General features: G+C 49.0%; 1 long non-coding RNA gene across 3 annotated transcripts; it reads right to left on the bottom strand.

The window, feature by feature from the left end:
• Positions 1 to 8623: 8623 nt before the first annotated feature.
• On the bottom strand, positions 8624 to 14565 carry LOC143170019 (uncharacterized). 3 transcript variants are annotated; one of them, XR_012996992.1, is made up of 5 exons: positions 14503 to 14565; positions 14095 to 14274; positions 13882 to 13991; positions 9059 to 9215; positions 8624 to 8944 (listed from the first exon to the last, which is right to left on the bottom strand). It is a non-coding gene; the product is annotated as an uncharacterized LOC143170019 (long non-coding RNA). The 3 variants fall into 3 exon arrangements; XR_012996993.1 differs by having other exon boundaries at positions 8624 to 8941; XR_012996994.1 differs by lacking the exon at positions 9059 to 9215 and having other exon boundaries at positions 8624 to 8941.
• Positions 14566 to 15165: the final 600 nt, after the last annotated feature.

The following is a 15165-nucleotide window of genomic DNA, read 5'->3' as shown; positions in this document are numbered from 1 at the left end:
AGAAGTCTCTCCTCCTCCCAATCTCCTCAGATCTTTCCAACATAGGATCTTACGAGTAACCGCATCTAAACAGTGCTTTGACAGAATGAAGATTGAGGGACGGACATTTTAAAAATAAAATTTGGGTGTAGTTACGTGGCAGAGAAAAACTCATTTATTCCTCAGAAGAATCCATATCCTGCCACTCCATAATCCTTCCAGGCTCTCACATGGGTGCAGAAGGGACAAGAGATGTTATTAAATGTGGTAGCAGCCTCTCTGATTTATGACGGTCGTGCACCTACCCCGCAGTTCAACAAACAGCCACAGTAACGATCAGACAACAGAGAATTAGATTAATCAACTATTTGTGACCTGTCAGGGCTCTGTAATAACCTGAGCCCTGTCTTATACGGCAAAAAGTTACCCCACAAAAACCTTTGCCTTAGCAAAGGAAAAGGAAAAGCCTTAGCTTTTTGGAGAAGCATCCAAGGCAGCTGGTACTGGCCAGTGCTGGAGGCAGGAGATGGTGCTGTGCAGGGAGCTCAGGCGGGGGCTGCTCCAGTCCAGCAGTTCCCAGGTGATACGGACCCGCACCTTCCCTCCCCGTGGCACAGCAGGGTTGATGCAGAAATCTATTCCCAATGGGCAGCAGAGAGAGGGGAGGGCGAAGGGTATTGCTAGCCATTGGGCTTCCATTCATAACCACAACATTACATTTCCAACCTTCCAAGGGGCTCTTTATGAATGTTATTAATTCCCCGCTCCCTGGAAGCCCTTTGGAAGAAAGGGTGGGAGAGAGCACAAGAGCGAGTGCTTAGGGAAGGGCTGTTCATACAGTGCCAGATCCTTTCACAGCTATCAGTGTCCATTCACTGCAGCTGAATGTGAAATACACCATGGAGAATAGCTCTGGCAGGCTTGCGGGGGATGAAATGGAAAACTCACCTGACCTCTCCTGACCCTCTCCCCTTCCCCCTCCCCTCCCAAATCTCCTTGACCCCATTCACAGTGTGGGGAGAGGAGAGTGGTCATTAAGCAGGGATGGGAGAACGGCGATTTATTTAGTCTCTCTGAATTAACTCTGCGTTTCCTTTGAGCTCAGGGGCTCCATTATATCGGCCTCGGCAGCTCGGCTTAGGGAAAGAGCAGCAGCGGGTGGAAATCCCCTCAGACGAGAACAAGGAAGACCCGGGCGCCCCAGCCCATTTGAAATTCCCTCCCTCACCCCACAGCACAGCGTCCAGCAGCCCAGACACCAGGATATATTAATCCAGGACAAATGCTAGATGCTAGAGATGCATCCAGAGTTACGGGAAGGGGCAGGTCCCCACGACAGCTCAGAAGACCTTCCACGCAGTTTGGTTCAAAGGGAGACATCTGAATTTGTCAGGACTGGAGGTCGGTTCTTTCCTGCTATGCTGCAATTGTCTTGGTTTGGGTTTTTTTTCCTTTTCAGAGTTGTGAATTTGTTTCATTTGAAAAGTTGGTTTCCAAAACAGTTGGACTTGATGATCTTAAAGGTCTTTTCCAACCTAAACAATTCCATGATTTTATGACTCTATGAATTGCTTCCTTGCAGCACCTACATCGTGATCATCCTGCTTGCAGGGCTATCTAAAAGCCAGAGCTTAGTTCAGGCCCTTTTGTGCTCACTGCTCTCCTGATGCACAGACTGATCCCTGGCCCAACAGACACACGCGCTGAGACTGAAGGCAGTTCACTACCATCTCCACTTTGTGAATTGAAAGCAAGAAGCCAAAGAGAGAAGAAGGGGCCAAGTTTTAAGCACCTGCAGCTAGCAGCTGATTTTCAGGGGGCTGCATCTCCCACTTTCTGTGGGCCACTAAACCAGACCGTACCCATTCAGATGCTGAGCAAAGCTCTTGTCTCCCATAACCACCAAGCCACTCACCTTCCCTGCGGATGGCTGCGGCTCACCGAGATGGAGTTGGAGATGCAATCTCAGGCCCTGCCAGGTTCCTGCTGCCTCGACCACAGAGCGCAAGTCATTTCAGAGCTATCAGGATACATCCACAACTGCCAGGGAGCAGATGTGGGGCACAAGCCACCCGGTAACCTTCCCTCTATCCTTGGCCCTCCTAACCTGGGAGGCTGGTTAGTCCTGATGGTTAGCAGGGCTGAGCCGTTCCAGAGCCAGCCCAAGGGACTGGTTCATGTCTGCAGAAGCTTTGGGAGGCATTTTTTTTCTGATATCAGTGGTTCCTTCAGGTAAAGGTGCATCTCTGAGGGCAAGCGACTGTTGAGCATCTTCCATGTTTTACAATAAGCAGCAAGGGCATGTGAAACAGGTCACTGTTTGTCCCCCCTTGATTAACTGAATAAAGCAAAGGCACTAGGGAAAGCCTATGGACAGCAAGGTCCCTATAAGATGGACGAGAAGGTCAAAATATTTGTTAAGAATGGGCATTAGGAAAGGATGCTTTCCCAGCCCGGCAGGCTAACAGCACTGTCCTCGCTCTGCCTATCATACAGAGAGGATGCTTTCCAGGGTGGAGAAAGATCTGGCCCGCTTACCCTTCACTCTGCATGTCTCTGATACCTCGCACTCCTTTCAGGAGCCATGCCAATAGCTATGTGGACTCTATCCTCACAACACGAACATCAAACAGGCAGCAGGGCAGCCCACAGGCTCCACTGACCTCCTGTCCCACAACCTGCTTCCTCCTCTGGCAGGCAAAGGAATTGCTCCTGGCAGGAGGATTTCTCCCAGGCTTTGGCTGCCGTAGCTCCCGTGCCCGCCTGTTTGACCAGCAGAAAAGATACAGCAGCAGAGAGTGGCCAGTTCCAGCCCGTCCTCCCCTCACCGTTACAAACAGGAACCGCCTGTCTGACTAACGAGGTCACTGACTCAGCGGAGGCCACGCTGACACCTTCGGAGCTTGCTGTGCTTCTCAAAGGGACAGACATCAGCCCAGCGCACACCGCGATGCCAGCGGGTGTCATTAACTCTCCTGCAGTTGGCAGGTGTCATGGCCACATTAACCCAGCGGCAGCAACGGGCTGCAGGCTGCCTGGGAGATCCTGCTGCAGTCCACGCTAGGAGGAGCATGGCCAAGATAAGACAGGGTGCAGAGAGGAGCTGGGCACCGTGCTTTCTGCAGACAAGCAGGGGCCAAGGCTGAAGGGCTGAACCTTGCCTTGCTGGTCTGCAGCTCAGCCCCATTTCCATCAGGGACACTGCAAAAGGCGACTGCAGTCGCCTGGCCTGAGGGCCAGGTTCAGCTGTGATGCGATGAAGGACTGAGTGCCTCAATAAATATCCCATAGCTGAGCTCAACTGCAGAGGGATCTTCAGACTGTGCTGAAGGAACCGCAATGGGACTGCTCGTGCCTGCCACACGGTAGGATGGTCTCGCAGCGTTTTACCTGCTCAGGACTGGCATCTAATCACCAAACTTCATTAAGCACAGAGAAGCCTCACACACTCCTAAACACACACAAAGCAACCAAAGCAGCAGCATTTTCAGCCTCTGCTCTCAAGAGCCACACTCCTTCTGGTCACCCTTTCCTGAGTCGGCGTCAGGTCTGCTATAAACAACTCAAGACCTCCAGACAAGGTTGGCTGGCTCTACATCAGAGCTACAGCTTTGTTTTGCTACTGCATGACCCAAGCTCTTGCTTTTATTCATGAGAGGAGCCCCTGTTTTGGAGCAGGAGGGGAAATGAGAGACGATCTGGTTCTGCTTTTCACTTGAGCTCATTTTTGGTGTTTAAGTACTGTGCCCATCACCCTAGCATTTGGTCTGAGTCAGCCTCTCCCCCACCCCCTCTTCTTTTTTTTATTATTTTTAGCGGAAGAATAAAAATGTAAATTGAACTGGAAAGGAAAAAAATAAGCCCCCTCCAGGTGCCCCCCTTCTCCGCAGCGTGGTAACGGGCAGAGATTATATCCGGCACCACATGACCAGGGCCCGTATTTATATGTCAGTGTGTAAAACCTACCCTGCTGAGCCGCCTTTTCTCTGCCTGAGGCTGGGGGCTTCTGCTACGCGTCTAGTCAAACAGGCCCACAAAGGGGATTAAGGAGAGCCCCTCAGCCCCGCAGAGTAATCCATCAAATTATCCCTTGTTGGCATTGCTGTCCTCTTCAGGGGGAAAAAGAAAAAAAAAAAAAGCGCGCCTTCCAAAGGCTTTTAAAGGCACTGAAATTACACTTGAGCCTGAAACACTCCACCCAGCTGCTCTAGCCCACAGCACAATGGGCTGGTTGTAAAGGGAATACCGGGAAGCGAGGGGCGAGGAAAAAGAGACAGACACTGCTAAAAAGGGCAGCAGCCTCCCCATGTGTGAAACTCCAACAGGTGGCTCAGACCCCCCCGCTCCCGGGACCCCGCAGCAGAGCCGGCCCCGATAACGCCGGGCTGCACGTCCTGTCCACCCGCGCTCCCCTGCGGAGGGAGGCTCTGGGATGCATTTGCTGTGCCCAGACGGACCCATGGACACATCCTCATCGGAGGCAAGGCTTGCAAAGGCAGAGTCTGCACCCAGCCATGGAGGAATGCCCGACCCTCTCCTGCCGGGGATCAGGGCTGGGGTCCGGCAGTGCCCCTGACTACAAGCTGTAGCACTGTCACCCCATGCTACCTACACAGTCCCCAGAGCCCTGCAGCCGGACAGTCCTTCAAAACCCCTGCAGAACACCTAACACAGACAACAGGCTTGTCTAAGGCTCATGGCATCTTCACTGGTGCCCCCACAGGCAAAGCAAAGCCAAAGAAAGACCACACTCACCAAAACTCTGTGAATTGTCTACTTGGACATTGAATTCTGTATTTTCTTCCACTGCAGCAACCTAAATAGCACATGAACTTTTGTGCTGGCCATCACCACCCTATTCTGAGGTATGAAGTCCTCTGTCCACCAGCCCTGCCTAAGCAAGCACATGGGATTTCATAGGTTTGCATTACTGTAATCCTTCTTAGGGAGAAATGATCACCGGGAATGAAACAGGGAAAGCAGATAGTAAAGCACTTACCCCAACAAACTGGAACTGGCAAAGAGAAGAGCAAACCAGTTCTGGTGGAAGACTGTTGCCGCGTACAGAGAACACATGGCTGTCCCACTGCATGCTACACAGGTCACCTTAGCACTGAAAACAGTGACACCTGACTTCTGAGTTTTAATCACTAGTGCTGAGTAGAAAGAGAGTAATTTCCCCTTCTGTTACAGAGAAGAGATGGGAAGGCAGAAACCATAGCTGCTTTATCGCATCTGCTTTGCAATGTCTGTTCACAGGGCTGGGAAAATGGGAAGTGAAATTGGAACTTCTTGTTTCCAACCAAAGCACAAATGCTGCGTAACGGGATGTCTGACTCCTCAGCAAGCCAATGCCGTACTTCGGCTCCTCCTGCCACCGGCACACTGCGGCTCCAAGGCAGCTCTAGGACTTCTACCTCACGACAGAGCTTCATCATTTCTGGCTTTATTTGGAAAGCTGTGACAGTCAAGGGGCCAGCTGAGTCTCAGGACCAGCCTTGGGGTGGAGAGGACAGTTCTGATCTACTAGCAAAAACCAGGGGCCAGAGCAAAGGCCACGGCTGGCACTGACATGTGAGACTGCAAATCCAGGCCATCAACCATGGATCCCGGGCCAGCAGCAGCCAGGAGCTCTGCAGAAACAAACTGCCGAGCCCGGCAGGAGGGCTGAAGGGGTGTTCGTTAGCCCAAACAGTATCCCAACAGGCTGATTATAAAGTAGCAGTGAGGGGTCTGACAAATTTAACCACAACGGGAACTGCTGCCACCTAACACTGAAATCTAACCTTCCCTCATTTTGCCAGAAGTCATGTTTGCCGAGGTCTGTGCCTAGAAAAGAGGGAGGAGAGCAACCAGCTAAAACTCCACGCACGGCAGTCCTTGGAGAGCAACAGGCACAGACTTATACAGTTCCTTTTGCTTAAAGTTTTGGGAGCATGACCTTGTGCTCTTCCTCAAAGGATATACTTTGAATCCTAGACACACACAGAACTAATGGGCTCTTTTGTAATCACATGGTAGTTAGTCCATTTTTTCATGGTAATTTTCTGGTCTGCAATTCCAGTTATTTGTGTCCCTGCCGGAGAAGTTTGATGCTAACATATCTCTCAGCAAGCCCTTTGACCTCCGCTGGCAGGTTGGTGGGTTTCTCCCTCTCTGTTTTCTGTCTCTAAAATGAGGTCATGGGTTTGAATGAGACAAAGAGCCTTTGCAGCATGAGGAATAGCCCCAAGACAGCTGTGAGTACAGAACCCCCATCAGTCACATCAGACCCTGAGTGCATGTGAGGCAAGCGAGCTGGGCAGCAGCCCACAGGTCTCCTGGGAACGGCTGGGTTTTAACCTCCCGCTCTGAGAAGAGATCATGCAACCTGCTCGTATCAGAGCTGGTGCAAGAACAAACGTGGGACAGGCAGCCACCCACGGTGGACAAATTCAAAGGGGGGGGAATAAAGCAAACCTCTCCAAATACTTTGGACTGGGAGTTGCTGTAAGGTACCGCTGTCCCCGCCGCCTGTCCCTCTGGCAGAATTACCACTTCCACCCTGCTTGCTGGCTCTCCAGCCACCCGTGTTCCCAGTCCACCCTCTTGGCTTCAGCAGCATGTGGAGTTGAGTTTATGCTGATACGCCAGACTGTCAGTAAGGGACCTTCTGTCACACCAGCCACAGGCCAGCACCCTCTGGCAAAGGGACAGGTGAAGAGCACATGTGCAAGGAATAACAGGATTTCTCTGGGGTGCATTAAGGTCAAAGACCACATATCAGAGTCCTGAGATCTTTCTTATAAGAACAGCAGTTTTATGTGCCTGGGGTAGCAAAAACTGTGCCCAAGCCCTGACTTCTGCCTGCAGCACACCGACTTCTCTGTGTTAACGAGGGCCCTCAGATCGCTGCTGGAGCAGAGAGAGTCTTTTCCTTATCATGGCAGACCAGTCATGAGGCCTGGGTCTGAAAACACGAGATTCTGTGATTTTACTTCTGCCTGAAACTGCCTGGATAATTGCAAAGATAAGAAGCAATCAGATTTTATTTTTTTAAGACAGATAAGTTTCACTGGAAGATCTTTATGGGAAATTTAAGCAGCCTTTTCCTTTCCCCATTCTCACTATCAGTTTAATGTGTTATGGACTCTAAACATGCAGGCATTTAACATTAAGCTGTAGCCATTCACACAAGCAGCACGGACTATCTGGAAGGGGAGTTTTCCATTTTTCAAAAGACAAGGCTCAAAGCTGCCATTTCTATAGGATATGAATGGAGCAAGGCATTTTTACCACCCCTCCCATTCCCCACCCCGTCTCTCCTTACTAACAGGAACCTAACTTCTATTTTGAGCCCTGGAAAGAATACCAGTCCTGAATTATTAGCTTTTTAGTAATTAAGCATGGAGTTCAAGTTCAAAGCTCCCTGGATTTTGCAGAGCCCTCTGAGCAGGGGTGCTCAGGCTTTTTGTTGCACATCGTTAGTTTCTTGCTCTGATACAGAGTACAGACTGCATCCATCAAGGAGGACAGGCAGGAAAGTGGTCTGAGCACTGAAGTTACTTAGCACTTGCTGAAAAAGACTGCTCTAATGGCAGAGGATAAATTAAAGTTTGTGCATTTCAGACTCCGAGTAGAAGCAGGATTTTCTCTCCACGCTGAGCTCTCTCCTGCCCATGTTTACTGGAATAAAGTTCAGTGAACTACAAATCAAACAGAAAGACCTCTGATATTCCCGCAACATGCTCTGGGCTGCCTTGGGCAAACAGCCAGGGCACCTCGGCCAGGCACAATGCTGGCTTTGCCCAGTAAGAGCCGGGAAAGGGCTTATCACCAGCACCGTCCTGGGCCATTCTGGCTGTGCATCAGCATGTGCTAACTAGCCTCAGTTACAGTCTTCTGTTAGCAGAGGGGATAGCTAGCATTCCCTGCTCTTGCCCAAAAGGCTTATACGCTGCTATCAACATTGGCCACAGACAGTGATGAATGGGAGTATCTGGGGGCAGCACAAACGTAGACTGTGTTCACAGAAATCGAAGATGAAAGAGGCCCTGTTGAATCATCTTCCCCGGGGCTGCTGCAGGACTGCTCCCAACAGCACATTCTCCAGTGATTTGTCCAGTCTGGATAGATGGATCTCAAGCACTGAGGTTGCAAGAATTTCCCCTGAAACAATATCCATGGGCTAAGAGACTTAATAGCTGGGAAGCGTCCTTCCCTCCCTCCAGTTATCCCCTGTGTAATTCCTGTGCTTTCCTTTTTATGCGCATGGTCAGACCCCCCTCCAGACTACATTTAGCCACTCTCCTAAACCTAGCTTTAGTCAATTCTCATGAAAAGCCACCCTTCCAGGCCCATTAATTGCTCAGTCGGCCTTGGCTGTAGCACAGCAGCCTTTTGTTCTAGCATTGCTCCAGCTGCTCCCACCGCCCCTCGCACACAGGAGTCGTTTGTCATAAACATTCCCAAACGCACCTCTGGCGTCCAACAGCAACAGTGCCCGCACAAAGCCCTCCCCTGTCACGCCAAGAGCCAGTACCTGGTACACACAGACTGCTGCCTTGGAAAGCCACTGTCATCTCATTGTCCCTTTGTGCTCCATCTCTTTGTATTTATGAACTGCCTCTCGCCATAGACCTACAAGGAAGCTCTCTCTGTGATCAGAACAAACCTTTATTCTGTTTGCACAGCTCAAAGCAAAGGGAGAATTTTTTCCAGAATCTAGACCAAGGTAACACAGCAATAACCAGTTCACCACACAGGCAGGGAGAGCACTAACAGAGGACACTCATCAACAGCAGCGTCAGCTCACGTCTTGCAGATCACCAAAAACGCCTTGGGTACCCGCTCTCCAAACAGATCACAACAGAAGTGGCACTACAGCCCTGGGCAGAGGGGAAAGGGAGCAGCATAACATCCTGGATCAGTGGCAGATGCTTCTCCAGAGGCAGAGCACAGCCCAGCATTTCCCGACAGAGCACTGCTGATGGAAAAAGCATAAAATCACCAGCAGGGAACTCACACGCAGGTTCCAGAGTGATGTAGAGGCTTTTGGTCTCTGTGCACAAAGGACAGAGAACTGAGAAAGTACACTTACACCCACTTCAAATCTAACTGAAGAGCCAGTTCTGCCCGTTGCTCCTAAATTAGAAGCAGGCGATTGGGAGGAGACGGCAGAATATTGTTGGATTTGAGGTTTGACCACCACCTCAGTTTCTTTGATGTAGCAGGTCAGATCCCAGCAGGAATCACTCCTAATGTTTGGTAAAGAAAGTGTTATCCACAGATTTTATCATGCACCATTTCACCAAAAGTCTTAACCCATAAATCCAAAGCAAGATTTAGATGTTATCCACAAGTATGTACAGATCATTCCTGAAGCTGGCTTTAGCCTGCTCTGCAAGAACATTAATGTTTTTTGAGTGCTGACAACTTGCACGGAATTGAGTCAGTGCACTCATTGTATTTGCATTTTTCTTGAAGTCCTAGCTCCTGGAGACAAACCACCATGGAGAACGTCAGCTTCCAACAAAATGAAGGTGGAAAAAAAATCTGCTTCCTTGATTGAAGAGAAAAACCTTAGACCTCACAAACCAAACCCCATGCCCATCATTGTTTCAAGTTTCTTTTTTCAAATAAACCTCATTATTTTGCCAGAGGCCATCCTTACACCTTCTGAGTATTCAAAACCTGGCAATTATGAGAATTCATCTGCAAGTCACCAGAAGCTGGTTCTTTCTGAAATCAACAGAGCTGATTTCATGTGTTACTCAAACAAGGTTTCCCTGGATGTAAGACAGGGCCAGGTCCTTAAGATCTGGAGTAGCAGCAGTTTCTTTTAGTGCATGTACATGGAGAAAGAAAAACTGTTCAGAGCTGCAAATCAAGCACCTGCTTATTGCTGTGTGTGTTCCAGCCACGCTCCAGCACTGAGACAAAGAAGCCATTCGGTCCACATTCCTACATTACATTTCTTATTTTGCCGCACAATATTCACGGGGGTCTGTTTCTCCTCTTATGCAGGCTGGCAAAATGTTAAACAAATATTTTTGAACTGCAAGAGGAACTGACATCTTAGGATATCAAAACAAGGAGGAAGGGCACAAATTTGAGGACCTCCAAGGAACAGCATGCATACAAATAATACTAAAATGGTGACTTTATAGTTCCACTTAGTCATGTTTTTTGAACAAGCAACTCGATAGCTGAGTTGGTGGACGCATCAACAATTTTCTGCAGTTCTGTAATACAAGATCAGACTCAGATTCTTACAGCAGTGAAGAGCAACAGCAGCACAAGAAATAGAACAGGTTTCAAAGGCTGTATGGATTCAACACATTGTTAGTCTTAGATACAGATAAATGTGGTTTGACTGAACAATACAAGCATCAGCACACAGAACTGCAAAAATAATCCTTTGATTTACTACCTTCCTATTGTTTTCTTTGTGGTGAGTGCAAGATTTCCTTTATGTTATGCAGATCCATACTTACAGGCAACCTTCTACAAGCACATACATTGCTTGACTACCTTTGCAGAGACTGCTTTAAAGTTTCCTCCTGTTTTTTAAAAGCAAGGATTCCTCTGTGAGGGTCTCTGTCCCCTTTCTTAGCTGAGCCCTAGGGTTCCTGTTTTCACATGGATAGCTTTGATGTCTGATATTAAGTATTCAGAAATCAAGTCAACATTGAAAATAGTTGACAGCTGCTCACAAGCTTCTCATAACACCCTTGCTCCACTCATAGCACAACCTCGATCATGAGTTTAACTGCACGGCTGAAGGATCACAAGACTCCACAGGTTGGGTGTCTAGGGTTAGTTTTAGTTAAAAGTAGCTGTCTTATGCTGACTGCCTCCCACCTCCTGCAGAAGCCACAGGGCATGATCATATGATGGAATTATTTGCAACAGCAGAAGTGAACAGAGATTCACCAGATATAACTCTTCTTGGTTTCTGCGTACCCCTCTCCATACCATCTTAATTCTCTCCATCCACACTTACTTCTCTCGAGGTACTAGGCTTTACAACTATTATTGCCTGGTCACCCCTACCACTACCTGCAGCTTCTCTCCTCCCAACCCTCTGGTCCTTTTGCTTCTGCTCCCTCGTAGCCTTGAATCCATCACAAACCTCCACAACTTTCACCCAATGGGTCAAGTGTTTTGCTTTGATGTTGCCTTAGCCAAGATAAGGAGATAGCAACACACACATTAAAGAAAACCCGAAACAGTCAACTACCAAAACAAGACACTCCTTCACTCCTCGGATGAACTGCTCCAACATAGAGAAAGGTGGAGGATAAACGCAAACAGATGGTACCCACACCGCTTATAGCTCCTCTGAAAAGCTCTACAATCCCGCTGTGACAGAAGTGGTATAAACCTCTGAAAAGACTAAAGTCAGAGGAGTGCATTAGTACTATATTCATTGCTGTGTATGAAATATGCTTAAATTGCCCGAGAATATATAGCCGTCGAGAAAAAGAGAGACCAGCAGCAAGTTACTTTGTAATGTCTGTTACGTGTTTTTTCTTGTCATTTAAGCAAGCTCCTAGCACCGGTCTAGCCTGGTACCAGACCGGACAGACTAACAGGCAGCTTGAATCAAACCAACCACTAGTAATGCCCAGGGAAGAATACACAAACCCAGCAGTATTCTGAAGTTCTCTGCCACATCACCGTCTGCAGTACTCCTTAGAAAGGGAGTAGTCAGGAACTGCCACAGGCATAACTTTTCACACCGTTTTTTGTCAGTGTAGAACTATGGAAGCCAGAGATTGAGACTAATATAATCTAGTAGATTAGAAATAACACGTATAAAGAGTACTTTTACAGAGCATTGATGTTTGTCTTCCTTTGCTTTTGTACATTCCTCAGAAGTAATTTGCAAACCCTCAGAGCTTCTTGTGGATCCAACACAAAAGGCTCTGGGTTAAGTTTTTCAGAGTGATGCAGGCACTCGGCAGACAGGCTAATATTTCCAAAGAGGCTTTGCAAAAAGACACGCAAGGAGACCCACGTAGTTACATTTGAAGAGCAGTTTTTGCCCTGTCACTTCAACATACAATGGATTTGATGCTTTTAGGACCAGCTTTTTTGGTCCATACTCTGAACAAAGCTTCTACTAGCAGCTTCATTACAAAACTGGGCAGCTAAAGTTATTTTTTTTTGTTTTTAAGAGCGTGCGCTCACAATGCCATCAGCCACACGAGTCCAGCCATCGCCCTAAACTACATACGGAGGCTTTAGCTGAAGAGCAGAGATGTGTAACTCGGAGGAAAAAAACAAAAACACACACCCCCACCCAAACACTACCACCTGATTGCTCCAGAGAAATAAACAGTTTGGGGAAAAGGTTATCAAAAGTTTACGCTGGACAGCCATATTTTCTAGGGACTCTGGCAAAGATAAAGCAGACCAAAGGCTATATTTTCTAACTCAGCGATCAGTCCAGAGATTTCAGCTTCTCACACTATGGATATAGCATTTCTCACTGCTGACAAAAATTGACTGTGCACCTTCAGAAAGATGCTGCCGGTGGAGTTTGTCCGGAGTACATTGCAGTATCTACTATTACTCTATCATATTACAGTGATGATAATCTTAGAATCTGTAAGACTACTGCTTTGTTCACAGAAAATGAATTATCTCTAGGCAGCTTCTACCCAAAGCCATGTGGCTTGGGCCTTCTGGCAACAGCTCGATGTTGGGAAACACCTTGAGGTTCAGGTACTTTAATTGGAACCTCTTCAAGAAGACAAGACACTCTCTCAGAAGACACTGCACAGGCTACGTACGTAACAAGCTGAAGGGGAATATACCCACCAGCAGACAGCGCAAGAAATATCTCCCTACAAGGAGAAGTTTCCTACTAAACCCTAAGATTGGTTTATGCCCTGAAATACAGGGATTTATATCCATTGTAAAGCTCTCATTTAATTTGCTATTAATTCTGGAGATTCTTGTTATCCATATCAAATTTCTAATCCTTTTTTCAAATCCCATAAGCCAAGCATTCTTGGCTTCCACAATGTTTTGTGGTAATAAGTTCCAGAGTTTAAGGCACTGCCTGGAATCCAAGCACAAGGCTGGGAATCTGGCATTCCTGGCTCTGCCACCACAGCCACACCCCACCGAGTGGAAGGGTAGTAGCTACAGATGATGCAAGAAAGTCCAGGTAGCATCACACATTTAAAAAAAAAAAGAAAGAAAATTGCAGGTAGGGTGAATAATAGAAAATGTTTAAAGGCTGGTACATGTTTCTCAGGAGTTCCTGCATGACTTCAATGCCCAGGTCATTTGGGTACTTTTGAAGTTCTTACTCATGTTTTATTTCTGTAAATTTCTAGTTATTCTCATGTTACACATACAAACGCTGCTCTCTGGAACCCACATCTAGAACTAGAACTGTGCCAGAACGGGATATGGTTTGAGCCTGGCCACTTTCTCTGTACGGCTCATGAGTCTGACACCCTCTAGATGAGGACCAGGAAAGCTGTTCCTGATACATTTCCCTTCCAATTTATTTTTTTTTTAAATATAAGCATGAAATCAAGCATCTTGCCAAGTCTGGCCATCACCAGCGTAAAAGTATTAGTTTATTCTAGTGCTTTTCTCTTCCTCCTAAAGCTGTCATCTGTGGGAAGACAAATTAGTCTTTTAGTTTATGTTTACCATAAACAACTAAGGCATTTTACCACCAAAGTCTCTAGTCATACCAAAGTCAGTAATCTATGGAATATCCACATTATGACATTTAGGTACCGCTTTTCAGAAGACAGCCTCCTCAAGCTCCCACTACAGCTGAAGGGGAGAGACAGGTTAACCTGGCAGCAAATCTGAGCAGAGCCTACAATCAGGTGCAGTGAAAACTTCCCTTTGTCAAGCACTGGCTTCCTTTGATTCTAAGGATTCACTGACCTGTCCCCACAAGTCTTCGGGATTTCTGGAAGTCCACGGTCACATCACGCTTCCCAAACTCTTTTCCCGTTCAATAATCTTTAAAACGAACTCGGTCACGACAGATATCTCTGTAACAATGAAAAGCATGGAAAAATCTCGTGCCACATCCATGCGTTAAGAGGGCTCGGGGAGGCCTGAAAAGGTGCAGCACGCACTGCTCGGCAGCCCTACCTGCAGCCACTCTTGCTCTGCTCCCTGACGCGCGAGGTTTTTTTTCGTTTTCCCACAGCAAAGCTAGCGCCGGATCGCAAGGAGCATCGGCGAGGACCGAAGCTGAGTCTGCAACTGCCTCCTCCGAGCAGAGCAATCGTCCCCGGTCGGGACCCGGCGGAGCAAGCGCTCTCTTTTCGGCTGCAAGTACAAGTGCCGCTCTGACCCCTCCGAGCCACCCCGGCAGCTCCCCGCTCCCCCTTGCTCCCCGCGGGCCGTCAAAGGGGCAGCCGCTCCCGCTACTACAAACTTCGGCAGCCGCATCCCCGCCCGCTGCGGCTCAGGGCTCCCCGCTCCGGCCCGGCGCGACGCGACGCGACGCGACCCTCCGCGGGGCGCGGAGCCGCGGCCCCCCGGCCCCAGCCCTACCTCGGCGGCGGCCGGGGCTCAGCCCGGCGCCCGGCCCCGGTGCGGCGCCCGCGCCTCCGCTGCCGTTTAAATGGGCAGGTTCGGGCCCGGCAGGGAGCATGCGCTGCCGCGGGCGGAGCGGGGCCACCGGGGGGGCTCCGCCGCCCCGGGCCGCCCCCCCCCCCCGCCCCCGGCTCCGCCGGGGAGAGCAGCCCCTCGCCCGCGGCTGAGGCACCGCTCGCCCTCGGAGAGGGGCTGCCCGAGCCCCGCTGCGCCCGGGCGCTCACCGTGCCCGGAGCGAGTCCCGCCGGTGCCGCTGCCATCAGCCTCGTGGGTTAGTCGTTCGGCGGGGACGAGCTAGTCAACGCAAACAACTTGCATTTTAAAAAAAGCCCCGCTTTTCCTCCCCCCCCCCCCCCTTTTTCTGCTCGAGAATTGCCCACAGTATGAATAGTTGCTTGTTTTGTTTGGTTTTACTAATCTATTCATTACTTGTAATTGCTTGGATTGTATGCAAATGGATTCCATGCTATGGGAAGCTTGTGACCTGGCCCCTGGACATTATTCATGGTAGATGACTGCTTAAAATCACATGGCGTGTGTGGGAGAGAGAGAGACGGACTATATATGCTTGTACAGAGAGATCTAGACATTATATCGGCATCTATAGCTGAACGGAACCAC

Source organism: Aptenodytes patagonicus, chromosome 22 (genome assembly GCF_965638725.1).
Source record: "Aptenodytes patagonicus chromosome 22, bAptPat1.pri.cur, whole genome shotgun sequence".
NCBI lineage: Eukaryota > Metazoa > Chordata > Aves > Sphenisciformes > Spheniscidae > Aptenodytes > Aptenodytes patagonicus.
The sequence above is the reverse complement of the archived record's forward strand: the minus strand, read 5'-3'. Positions and strand labels throughout refer to the sequence as shown.